General features: G+C 42.9%; 1 protein-coding gene across 1 annotated transcript in view; it reads right to left on the bottom strand.

Annotated features, from left to right (window-relative positions):
* The window catches only part of DRP2 (dystrophin related protein 2), a 40,047-nt gene extending 29,512 nt beyond the window's left edge, over positions 1-10,535 (bottom strand). The window contains exon 1 of the mRNA XM_036932786.2: positions 10,408-10,535. The gene's annotated coding sequence lies outside the window, so the exon portion shown is untranslated. The remainder of the gene's footprint in view (positions 1-10,407) is intronic.
* Between the last annotated feature and the right edge of the window lie 2,313 nt (positions 10,536-12,848).

Raw genomic sequence — 12,848 nt, 5'->3', positions numbered from 1 at the left:
CATGTTCAGAGGACAGTAAGGGCAGTATGGCTAGAGTTTAGGAGGCACAGAGATGAAAAGGATGTGGTGTCTGTCCCTGAGGTGCTCACGTATAGGAAGGGCAGACATGGCAAAAATCAAGCAATAATGTGTTACTTGCATTAATACAAGTATTTATGGGATGGAGTGAAGGGATAGATGAGGTGAGTTCTACCTGGTCGTGTCAGGAAAAGTATCCCAAAAGGAAATACACGGGAGGTGAGTCATGAAAGGGAAATCAGACTGTCGTCAGGCAGAGAAGATGAAACAAAAACATTCCAAACAGCACGAAAACAAAACATACGGTGTGACCAGACTACAGGGTAGGTGCCTTGTGGGGAGCTGCAGACGAGGCTGCAAAATGAGGCTGTGGCCAGATTGGGTCATGCCTTGAATGACAAGCAGAGGATTCCAGGCTTTATCTTGTAGACAGTAGGGAGGTACTGAGGATTTTAAGCAGAGGGACATGACCAGATTTGCATTTTAGAAAGAGCCCTCTGGCTGCCTTGTGCAATGATCATCCCAGGGGAGGAACCCCCTGAGAAGCTGGTATAATAGGCAGGCAGTTGCAGTGAGGATGGAGCAGCAAGCATGGCTTTGAGATACACAAAAGAGGTCAAATACACTGGGCTCAGTGACCAGTTGGATGTGAAGAGTGAGGGAGGTGAAAGAATCACACGCTTCTAATTTGGGAGTTGGATGGGTAATGTTGCCAACAGCAAAAGAAGGAAAAACAAAGGGAGGAGCGAATTTGGTATGGTAGGGGGTGAAGGCAGTGTTCCATAACAAACTCTGCTTGAGATCTATTTAGGTCTTTAGATGTCAGGAGCTAAGTTTGGAAAAGGAAGCTATGAATGCAAAAAGTTAAATGTACAAACCAACAGAGTTTCATAAATGTGCACAAGTGTGATGAGAACGGGTGACAAAGACAATGCTTGCAAATGATGGCGGTGATATCTTTAGTGCTGGGCAAAGACATGCAAGCCCTGATCCAAAGGGTGGGAAGTGAGCATCTTTGACTCCTGATGCGAATGCCACCATTTTTCATCTCTATTTCACTGGTTCCCAGCATTGTAGGTATAAGGGCCCCTTCTTAAAATTAAAAAAGGAATCTTACTTCACCCACTCCCACCTACAATAGTAGTTGTACTTCCAGTACTTACAGAGTGAGAAAACACTAATGCATGTAAAGACCTCTAGACTCCTTTGAGTAAGCTCCCTTCCCTCCTCAGGGGTCTGTGGTCCAAATATTGGGAACTACTGCAGATCATAACAGTGCAAGAGTTTATGGTCTGGAGAGCACTTTATTGTAGTCAAAGTCCCTAGAGATGACACAGCTACATAGGTCCTCATCTCCAAAGAGATGCCCCAAAGAATGAAATGATGGCTCCCCTCTGATCTGACACCAACATAAAAGAATCAGTAGCTCATAAAAAACGAAGTATTGCTATGGATACATTAGAAGCATGAAAGCTACAAAAGGCTTGCTTTCAGACCTCTTTTTATATTAACATTTTTTCTCTTTCTGATTACACAAGTGATGCATGCTCTTTATAGAAAAACTAGAAAATCCAAAAAATCACAAGGGTGAAAATAAAAATAACCTCTAATATTGTGACTCAGAAGTAACCATCACTAACAGGTATGATGCCTTACAGTAATGTTTCTATGAAAAACACATAATACACCTTTAAAATAAAATTCTCATCACATGATACATATAATTTTGTATTGTGCTTTTTCTTCATTTATATTATGATCATTTTGGAATGTTACTAACTATTTGTCTAAAACATGCTTTCCAATGGCTGCAAAGGTGACAGAGAGCTGATGGTTGAGGCAGTGGGCATTGGCATCACACAGACCTAGAGTGAGACCCACACTCTGCAACCTATTAGCAGTGTGGCCTGGCACAAATTAACCTCTCTGAGGTTCAGTCCTCATCTGCAAAATGGGGATGACAACAATACTGCCCTCAGAATTGTTTTAATGATTAAACTGAATAATGTTTTTAAATAACTTAGCACAGTGTCAGTAGGGGCAAAAGTACACTGCTCAATAAATGTTAGCTGTCATCACTGCTGCCGTCTATTCCATTGAATGGATATATCATAATTTATTGTAACAATTAGACATAGGTCACAGTGCAATGACCAGCTTTGTGCATATTTGTGATTCTTACCTTGGGATATTTCCTAGAAGGGAGAATTCTTGGGTCAAAGGGTATGAACCAATTTCAGGCTTGTGATGCATATTTCTAAACTGCCCTAGAAAAAAGGTTAGATTGCTTTGTACTACTTAATACCTGCAATGTCTGAGAGTGTCAATTTCCCAGCACACTTGCCGAAGTGAGTATTATTCTTATTTTTAAAATATCTGTCAGTTTTGCAAGTTGTGATGGCATCTTGAAGATTATTTTGTATTTCCTTAATTACTAGAAATGTTTAATGTTTCCCTCCATTTTTAGTGGCCAGTTGTATTTCTTCTTTTGTGAACTATCTCTTTTTCTCTTTTGATGTCCACTTCTCTACAGACTAACTTCCTTTCTTCTTTTTTTTCTTAATTCTTTTTTGGTATCCTCTATCTACAACTATGTGAGGAACATTATGGTTACTAGACTCCCCCCATCACCAAGTCCCCCCCACATACCCCATTACAGTCACTGTCCATCAACGTAGTAAGATGCTGTAGAATCACTATTTGTCTTCTGTGTTGTACAGCCCTCCCTGTGCAGCCCCCCTACATTATGTCTGCTAATAGTAATGCCCCCCTTTTTTTCCCTTTATCCCTCCCTTCCCACCCATCCTCCCCAGTCCCTTTCCCTTTGGTAACTGTTAGTCCATCCATTCTTGGGTTCTGTGATTCTGCTGCTGTTTTGTTCCTACAGTTTTTTTTCTTTGTTCTTATATTCCACAGATGAGTGAAATCATTTGATACTTGTCTTTTTCCACCTGGCTTATTTCACTGAGCATAATACCCTCTAGCTCCATCCATGTTGTTGCAAATGGTAGGATTTGTTTTCTTCTTATGGCTGAATAATATTCCATTGTGTATATGTACCACCTCTTCTTTATCCATTCATCTACTGATGGACACTTAGGTTGCTTCCATTTTTTGGCTATTGTAAATAGTGCTGCAATAAACATAGGGGTGCATATGTCTTTTTCAAACTGAGCTGCTGCATTCTTAGGGTAAAATCCTAGAAGTGGAATTTCTGGGTCAAATGGTATTTCTATTTTGAGCATTTTGAGGAACCTCCATAGTGCTTTTCACAATGGTTGAATTAACTTACATTCCCACCAGCAGTGCAGGAGGGTTCCCCTTTCTCCACAACCTCGCCAACATTTGTTGTTGTTTGTTTTTTGGATGGTGGCAATCCTTACTGGTGTGAGGTGATATCTCATTGTGGTTTTAATTTGCATTTCTCTGATGATTAGTGATGTGGAGCATCTTTTCATGTGTCTGTTGGCCATTTGAATTTCTTCTTTGGAGAAGTGTCTGTACAGATCCTGTGCCCATTTTTTAATTGGATTATTTGCTTTTTGCTTGTTGAGGTGCGTGAGACTTCTTTTCTTCTTATTCCTCTATTGACCTGATGTCAGGGTGATGCTTCACAAAGCAAAAATAAAGCAAACCCAGGAATCAGAAAATTCAGATCTTCTAATACCCCTGCAGGTAGAAAAAGAATAAACTCCTTTTGGTCCTAGCATGACTATCCTCTGCTATTTTTGAACTTCGCTACTGACTGTGACCTCTCACCTCTCTAGACCTTGGTCTGTTAACCTGTAAAATGTGAACATTTAAGAGCTGCCATGCATCAAAACACTAGCACTCCCTGTATTTGTACAGCATGCTTTTGTAGCCTGCTGCGCTATCTTTCTCAGCCCTCGATACAACCTGGTAAGATTGGATCCAGCTAGAATTATGATCCCATCTGACAGATGAAGATGCTAAGACACAAATTAACCAAGGCTTCTTGACTGCTGGCCAGAGCTCGTTGTTCTATACAAAGATTCAACTTTTTGCCTATTTATCTCCACCCTGTCCCAAATTACCATTTGTACATACTGATCTTCCTATTCCTCTTTTTAATTTGCAGAGGCTATGAGGATTTAGAAATGAATCTAACTTGGTCCCCAAGTGGCCAGGTATAGGAAATAAGATGTATTAAAAAAAGTGTACTATTGGTGAAAATGATTAATGCCTTATATGGGACACAGAAATCATGTATGAGAGATCACAAAGGGAGAAGTGTTTGCTCTAAGTTGGAGGTGTTTAGGATGTATTCATGGAAGAGATGCTTTTGAGCTTAGGTGGTGAGATTTGGCCACACAGAGTGATGTGGGGGATGCTTTTGAAGTACAGCTAATTCTTCTGTTCTCTCCCCTAGGGACCCTGCTGGATATCAACCTGTGGCTTTTTGCCACTAGGAATACTCTTTACCTGGTTCTCAAAGCCACACATAGGCACTTCCTGGAGGACTCAGCAGGGAGACAACGTTTTTCTCAGCTTTAAAAACATGTGGGAAATACCAGGATTGCAGAATGAAAGCAAGATTGTTGGCTCATGGAGGACAAGGTCCATGGCCAATATTTATTTCTATCCCACATATTTTCTAACACACTGTCAGGCACAGAGCAAGCATTCAGTGAATGCTTCTTGACTTGATTTATTGAATTGAGCTCTAGTTAGATAAGTGTACATGTCCTAGACTTAATGGGCAGAAATCCCAGGAGGCACAAAGAGAAAGACTTTGGCTATACATACTTATTTGCATTTGTGTGAAATGATATATGAAGAGAATGTTAGCATTTGAAGTAAGGTTTGAAATGGCAAAAAAAAAATGCAAACAACCTAAATGTCCATTATTAAGGGAATAGCTAAATAAATAATGGTCTATTCATACAGTAGAATTCCATACAGTTATTAAAATATGATGTATTAGGATACATTTTTAAGTAAAAAGAATACAAGAAAAAATAAGGTGGTTATTTTACATTTGTGTAAATAAAAGGAAAATGTGTGCTTATGTATACGATAAAGTATCTTTGGAAGTATGCACAAAACAACCTGGGAACATAGATGGCCTTTGGAAAAAGGAACTAAGTGTCAGTCAAACAGAAGTGGGAGAATTCTCTCCATTCCTTTGGGATTTTTCCTCTTTTTAAAACTGAAAAATATAATATACTTACCAAACAAGTGCATAAAACATAGGTGTAAAATACATTGAAATATCAAAAAGCAAATCACCATATAATCACTGCTCAGGCTGAGAAATAGAACACTCATACCCACAAAAGCCCCATGTCACCAATAGGTGATGTAGTTTTTACTGAATATCCTTTTGCACCTTTTGAATTTTGAACCATGTGAATATGTTAGCTATTTAACAGCTATTCCTTCCTCCCTCCCCACTCCTCATCAAAATGCCATGGACGTCTCCAACTGTTTTATGGTAAGACTGATGTAGCAGCTTTTCCATAGCAACAAAAATAACACCAGTTAGAACTTACTATACTCCATGTTTTACGTATATTAACTAATCAACCTACATACCTGAGGTCACTTAATCCTCACGCCAGCCCTATGAAATAGTGGCTCTTTTTGTCTTCGTTGTGCAGGTAAGATCACAGAGACACACAGGCAGCAAGTAACTTGTTCAAAGTGACATTGTGACTATGCGGTGAGGAGCTGGGATTCATATCCAAGCAGGTGTGTCCCAGAATACAAGCTTTTCACTGTTACACTCATCTGCCTCTGTAAATTCTAGAACCCAGTCTGTTGAGGCATTATAGTCACTGATGCCTAGCAAGTAGAAAGCATTTTTAGCTGTGGGCCCTCAGGTGGGAGCCCAGGTGTTGACTCAGTCATGCCACTATCCAGGCAAAGACACAAGCAATCAAGAAAGCACAGGATGCAGTGAGTCTGGGGTCTGGGGCAACACCCAGCTGGTAAGCCCTACAGAGCATTTAAATGACCTTCCTAGGACACCTGAGAAGTAAAATTCTGGTCAACTCTCCTAGTCTGACTTCAGCACTTCCCCAGTGCCTTAAAACTGAGTAAATATTTTTTGAATGAGTGAATAATTTCTCTCTATCTGTAAACTGGAGACGACCAGGAACCTGTCCTACAGAAAAATGTCTGGAAGTGGGTGAGGATGTCTGCTGCAGTATTGTTTGCAAAGCAACACTGCAATTGACTCAAATGTCCATCAGCAGGGGACCAGTTAAGTGGAGTATGTCAGAGAGGTGGTGCAGCATGACAGGTAAGGACCTATGCTCCGAGCCAGGACACTAAGGTTTGCATCCTGGCTCTGCCACTTCTCAGCACAGATTTGGACAGGCTGACCCTACCATGCTTCTGTCCCTGCATCTGTGAAACAGGGATAACAAAAAGACCTACCTCATAGCCTTGTTGCAAGGAGCTGATTCATAGTTTCCGACATCAAGTACATACTCAGATCTTATCTATTACTGTAGCCATTTACGTCATGGAATATTATAGAACTGTTAAAAAAAGAGATCTGTATGCTCTGATTTGAACAGATGTCAAAAATACACATTTTAGGTGAAAGGAAACAAGTGTCAGAAGAAGCTGTCCGCTTAGAACTCCAATTTTGTAAAAATCTTTTGAAAAGAATCTATGTATGTGTATGCACAGAGAGGCTACAAGGTGTATATATATATATATATATATATTACAACAAGAAACTATGATTCTTGGAAGAAAAAATTATAGAAATAGGGAAGACTTCTAAATCATGAGAGGCTCAGGAAAGAACAGGGCAGTGGGGAGAAGCCCCTTCCCAATGGCTATGGATTCTTCTCTCCCATCCAAGGTAACACTGCAGTGATGGCCCTCCCTCTCCCAGCACTGCCTCCTACCTGACTGCATGGCACTAAGAGATGAGCCACACATTTCATTGCTACCAAACCCTGTTATGTGTTCCTAAAATAATTCCTGCAATGTAGCCAAAAACCGAGGTTCTGCTTCTGATGCTCTCACTTAATGAATAAATCATGGAAACTCAGATTGTCCAACTGGAAGGACCTTAGCGATTATCTAGGCCAACCCCCTCATTTACAAATGGAAACAATGAAATGTGCTCCTGAGAAATTAGCTGTCAAGCGATTTTGAGAAATAAAATTTATTTTCCAGTGAAAGACTCAGAGATGCTTCCTCATGGGGAAAATTTTATTCTAAGAGCTAATTAATGCACTACATCGGAAACCTTGATACATTGCTGGTGGGTGCATAAGTTAGTAAACCATTCTAGAGAGCAATTTGACAATATCTCCTAAAGGTGAAGGTTTCATACCCTGTGATGGGACAACTCCCTCCTAGATATATACCCAACAGCAGTAATTACATAAGAATATCTACACAGTAGTAATTATACTAGCCCTATCTGTGAGCCCAAAACTGGAACCAGTCTAAATGTCAATGAACAGCAGAATGGATAAATAAATCATGGCATAGTCATTAAATGAAATGGTATACAATAGTGAAAAAATGAGTGATCTAGAGCTACGTGTCACAACATGGATGGATTTCATGAATACAACATTGAATAGAAAAAAACAAATTGGAGAAGAATGTATATCATGGATACAAATTTTAAAACATATAATGCAGTGGTATATACTGTTTAAATACACATACATATGCAGTAAAAGTATAGATAAATGCCTGAGATTGATAATCACCAAATCTAGGAGAGTGGTTACTTAGGAGGAAGGGAGGGAAGAAGGGAGCTTTAATCACAGAAGGATGGACAGAGGGTTTCAACTCTGCTGGTGTTTTTTTCTTAGGCTGGGTAGTGGGTATCCTGATTTTCATTATATTATTCCTTATGCCTTTTTGAATGCATAAACATTCTCATAACGCATTATTTAAAAGAATGCAACAAATTCCATGCTGAAAGGGAAATTCACAATTTTCATATACAACAAAATACTAAAAGAAATGCGTAAGCTACAAATGCTGCACTCAACATGACAGGATTATTCCTTTAATCTGTTTCATTTCCCTGGGACTAGTTTCAGTGGGATAGGGGTAGGGGGAGAGCCCTTCTAGAGAGGTTGCAGCTGGGCACAGTGGACTGAGAATCAAGAGATAAGGGTTCCACCCTCTCAGATACTCATTGGTTATAGGAAGGAGAACAATTTGGTTGATCTCTCAATTGTTTCCCTTTTAAAAATGGGGTGTTAGACTGGATTATTCTACAAGTTTTTTCCACGTGACAATTTCTTCCAGCTTTTTTTTCTTTGAACAGCAATTCCCAAAACTATGTCTGCAAGATGCTAAAGTGTTTTCCATGTAGAAGAGTGTGCCCTGGTCAAATCAGGTTGGGATGTACTGGGTTAAGCAAAATTAAATAGATTTATTTAGAGCGGCACTTCTCAAAGCCATTGATATGCTCATATACATTACGACTCTCCATGAGAAGAATTCAGTTATAAAGCATTTTTAAAAAATTACTGGACCATAGCACGCACTCCATCACCACCACCAACACTCCTTATTTTAAAACAGAATCTATTAATATTCTCTGAGAACACTGGTCCTTGGAACATGTTTGGTAAATGCAGTCCTAGACGGGTTTATCTCAGTTGCTATTTCGGTTGCTGATGTGTGTTCACAATCCTTTGTAAGGGAGGAATGGAGTTTCATAGTGTAACTTCCACAGATTGGGTTTCATTTGAGTATCGCTGGCAAGTTGAGGGTAATTTCTTGGGCTGCATTAGCAAGCGCCAGTCCTATCTGGCTTTGCGGCATATTTAATATCCAGAACTTGGGAGTATCTATGATTAGAAGTGTTGCATCAGAGATGTGCTCTCTGCATCTGGCTCCTGAGCCTTTACCAAGTTTGCTGTTTTAAGCCCCACTCCCCTCCTTTGGGTGATTACAGAGCTGAAGGGTGCCGTAGCCCAGAGGTCAGGGCTACTTAGAGAGGGTAGAATGCCTGGGGGCACAATTCTCATAGGAAGAGGGGCTTTTCCTATGTGCCTTCATCCCTCAGCAATAGTTTGCAGGAAGCAGGACAGCAGGGCAGAGATTGGCCCACCCAGGACAGGAGGGATTCTGTCTTGTTTCAGAGAAAGGACACTTACCACTTCTACTTGCCACACTGCCTTTTCAGGGGGAGTTGCCTTGGAAGGCCCAGAGTTTGTGTGGAACTAAAATCCCAGAGGAAAACTCTCTTGAGGTCTCTGGCTCCCACGGGGCCTTTGAGAAGGTAATTTACATGAGGGCCTTTAATCTAGGAACAAGCATTCTTTTGGAAAAGTCAGGAGCTAAGGTGAACTGGACATAGAGCTTTTTAAAGCCTTTTGTTTTTTTCAACAATCAAAAGGCAAACATCAGAGAAAAGTATGTTCTTTTGCAGACCTAATGCACCATACCCTCAGAGGAGGCAGACAGCTGCTGCTATCCACCCTTCTCTGCTCTACTCTGCGCCAGCCCAGCTACCTGCTTGGACCCGACACCCATGAGGCCTGGCTCTCCTTGCCTACCAAAGGCAGGATAAGCCTCACCTGCCCACACAGTCTCAGGCCCACTTAGCCAGCTTGGCACTGGGCCTGATACCGGGCAAGGTAAGGCAAGCAGAAGGAATGGGTGTTTGACTCCAGGAGAGGTAAGCCCCATTTCTCAAAGCGCTCCAAGCTATAACCTCAAGAGTGGAGAGGTACCTCCTGATTCCAGGGGGGTGGGGGTAGAAAGGAAACCAAAGGAAGAAGCCAGGGGAAAAATAAATGCAGCAGGGAATGTGGGTTGCATTGGGAAGTAAATGCAGAGGTTCGGATGTGCCTAATCTTTAGCCCCAGGCCCCTAGGTCAGAGCCTGATTGATTCCAGGGAAGCACTGCTGTGTTCTCTCTCCTGGCCAGACACTCATGTGTTCAGGAAATCTGCTCTGAGGTCCCACATTTCCCCTCTCCTCCCTTTTCAGCCAATGCTTTCTACACCCCTTCCCTTCCTCTTGCCAGGAAATCCACCCATGAACAAAAAGCATGTCATTGACAACAAACATAAATAAAGAAAAACAAACAAATAGATAATATCCCTGTGTTCTTAAAGAAGCAAACTGTGGACCTTCCTGTTATTCATTAGTTGCTCAAATTGGCTTGAGTTTCTATTCCCAGGAGTCTTTTTCTTCCCCTCTGTGAACCCAAGCAGTATCTACTTCATGGTGGGCATTTTTTAATGCAAGTTTTCCCCCAAAGGCACATGTGGGCACAAGCAGACAGGGGCGCATGCCCCCCCCAACACAAACACACACACGTGTGCACACATACACTGAGTACCTCTGAGCTTCCCCTCCCTCAGTCATTTCCCCTCAGCCAGCCGAAAACGGCGAGGATTTGGAAATCATTTCTCTGTGGCCTACCTTGTGATTCCGTCAGGTCTGAGGAGCAGGCGGCAACTGGCAACCGGAAGGCCAGGGCTGGGCTGCCTCTGTGAATCAGCAAAGAAGTCCCTGAGACAGGGATGCCGCCAGCTGCTGTGTGCACACTCTCCCGCTGTCTCTCCCACCCCCCTGCCCTCCTTCTCCTTCTCCCCCTCCTCCCCTCTCTGAAGTGCTCTGTGTTGCTATGCAATCACATCACCGGATGAGCAGCATCACTGCGACCTCAGGCAAAGATACCCTTGACTGGGCAAATGCAGAAAGAGCAAGGACAGTTCTATAAAACTACCAGAGCCTTAACGGCTCTGAGAGATTTCAATTCATTAGAGGCAGAGGAGGAAGGCGGAAGACGCCGAGAGGCAGAGAGGGAGAGGGGGAGAGGCTTACACTGGGGAGGAGGAGACAAAAGAGGCCTGGAGATCAATACAAGCTGCTGAGTGAGGAGTGGGTCCCAACTTCCACAGAGCTAGCCCAGAGCCAAAGCCAACTTCAGAGCCAGCAGCTGGCAGGGCCTTGTGATAGCCAGTCCAGGATTCAGTTTCTGTGCTGGATGTGGAAACATTCTGCTTTAGTACCATCACTGGTACTCAAGGTGCAGTCTTGGCCCAGAACAGTCTGACAGTCCTCACTAAGTTCCATCCTCACCCCCTGTTAGATCTACATGGAGGAAAAAGCTTCAACAATGAGGAAACAAAATGGACCTTGAGTGATTTGAGAAAATCCAGCTTTGCCATGCCTCCCCTCAGCAACTGCCCAGTCACCCTCGCTCCTTTGTCCACACCAGCCCTCACTCCTTTAACTATCGCTCCATTTAAAGAGAAGGAAGCCTGAGCACAAAACACGGGGAGAGGCCTTCGAGAGCCCTCTACAGGGGGAGGGGGTTAATATCCTTCTACAGAGTGCCCAGCTTACAGTAGTTTACCTAGGACATATTTGTTTTTGAATGAGTAACTTAAATGGATGACTGGAGGGATGAACAGCAATCAAAACCCAGTCCCCATCCTCCTACACGAACATACTCACACTAAAAGCCCTAGTAGCTCCAGGCCGGGACAAAAGAAAAGAGAAGCATTCTTTCCGCCCTCCATTTCTGAGAACAGGCTGTGATGAGAGAAATGGATTTGGGGTGGATTGCTTAACTTCACTGATTTGCCTCTAAAAACTTTAAAAGCTCTGGTGGCACTGGAATTTAGGATGCAAAATACTTCCTGGCCCAAAGGACCCTAGACTAATGGTTACAAAGTGTTTATAAGGACTGAGAATTATTATTAGCATCATTATGACAATGATGTTGATGGAAAACCCTCAGTCAGTTAGGAAATAACTTGTGTGTATGTCTGTGTGTTTTCTTTTGAGATGAAATTTTTAAAACTTAAGCCGCATGTTTCAGTAAAAGGTTATCTGGCCTGATTGCCCCCTCAAAACAAGCAAACAAAACAGGAACCAATTGCCCCCTCCCCCAAGCTAGGCTTTCAGAGCTACATCAGTGGCCCCTCCTGCCTGGCTCAAGTGGCAGCAGCCAGGCCCCCAGGCATGCACAGAAAGGGCCTTTGATTTCTGAAAGGGCTTTTGCAATTACATCCAGCTTCTCAATCTACATACCGCCAACAGAGCATTTCTTAGCTACCCAGCCTAGCCCAGGCCTGACCCTGAGGCCCAGCCCCAGTCTTAGCCCTGGCAGGGTGTCCCAACACCATCCAGACCCAGGGCCCCAGGAGTACTTTACAACTGATTTGGAATGACTTAGAATGGGGAGTTGGCTAGAAGAAAGACCAGAACGAACATTCAGAGAAATTGTTTGGGCTGGTACAGATGCAGGGTGACTATGACACACACACCAGACACATGGGAGCCTGACTCACAGCTCACCCCTGGCACCAGCTTGCCAGCATGCCAAACACAACCAGTCTAGGTGTAGAAGGAGGAAGAAGAGTGAGCTAGGTGGGGTACTTGCTCCCCACTTTTGAGACAGGGACGGTGGGTGTAGTCAGAGTAGGGTGAGGGCCTCTGGGGAAAAGCAGGGCGGAATATTTACAGTGAGAGCAATGTAACAATGGGCAAAGAAGTCCCCCATTGAAACTCTGTTAAGCATTATGCAAAGTCAAGGTCACACTAATTCTCTAGGGAAAGATACCTAAGAATATAGACATCTTCAGTGAGATCGGTTAAAGGTCAAAAGGCCAGGAGCAACTTGGCCTGGAATGTTTGAGTGTTCTGCAAGGGTATCAGCATAACCCGAGACTCCACTGTCAGCCCTAGCAGTCAGACTACGACCCAGCCCACCTTGAGGACAGGTCAGGTGATGCAAGGCCACACCCCTAAGTTTTTTTCATGTTCTCAAAAAATCCTCAACTGCCTATAAAACCCCCTAGACAACGCACCACTACGGGCTGTCTTGTCCCCAGGAGCTCTATTCTCTCACT

Source organism: Manis pentadactyla, chromosome X (assembly GCF_030020395.1).
Source record: "Manis pentadactyla isolate mManPen7 chromosome X, mManPen7.hap1, whole genome shotgun sequence".
Classification (NCBI taxonomy): domain Eukaryota; kingdom Metazoa; phylum Chordata; class Mammalia; order Pholidota; family Manidae; genus Manis; species Manis pentadactyla.
The sequence above is the reverse complement of the archived record's forward strand: the minus strand, read 5'-3'. Positions and strand labels throughout refer to the sequence as shown.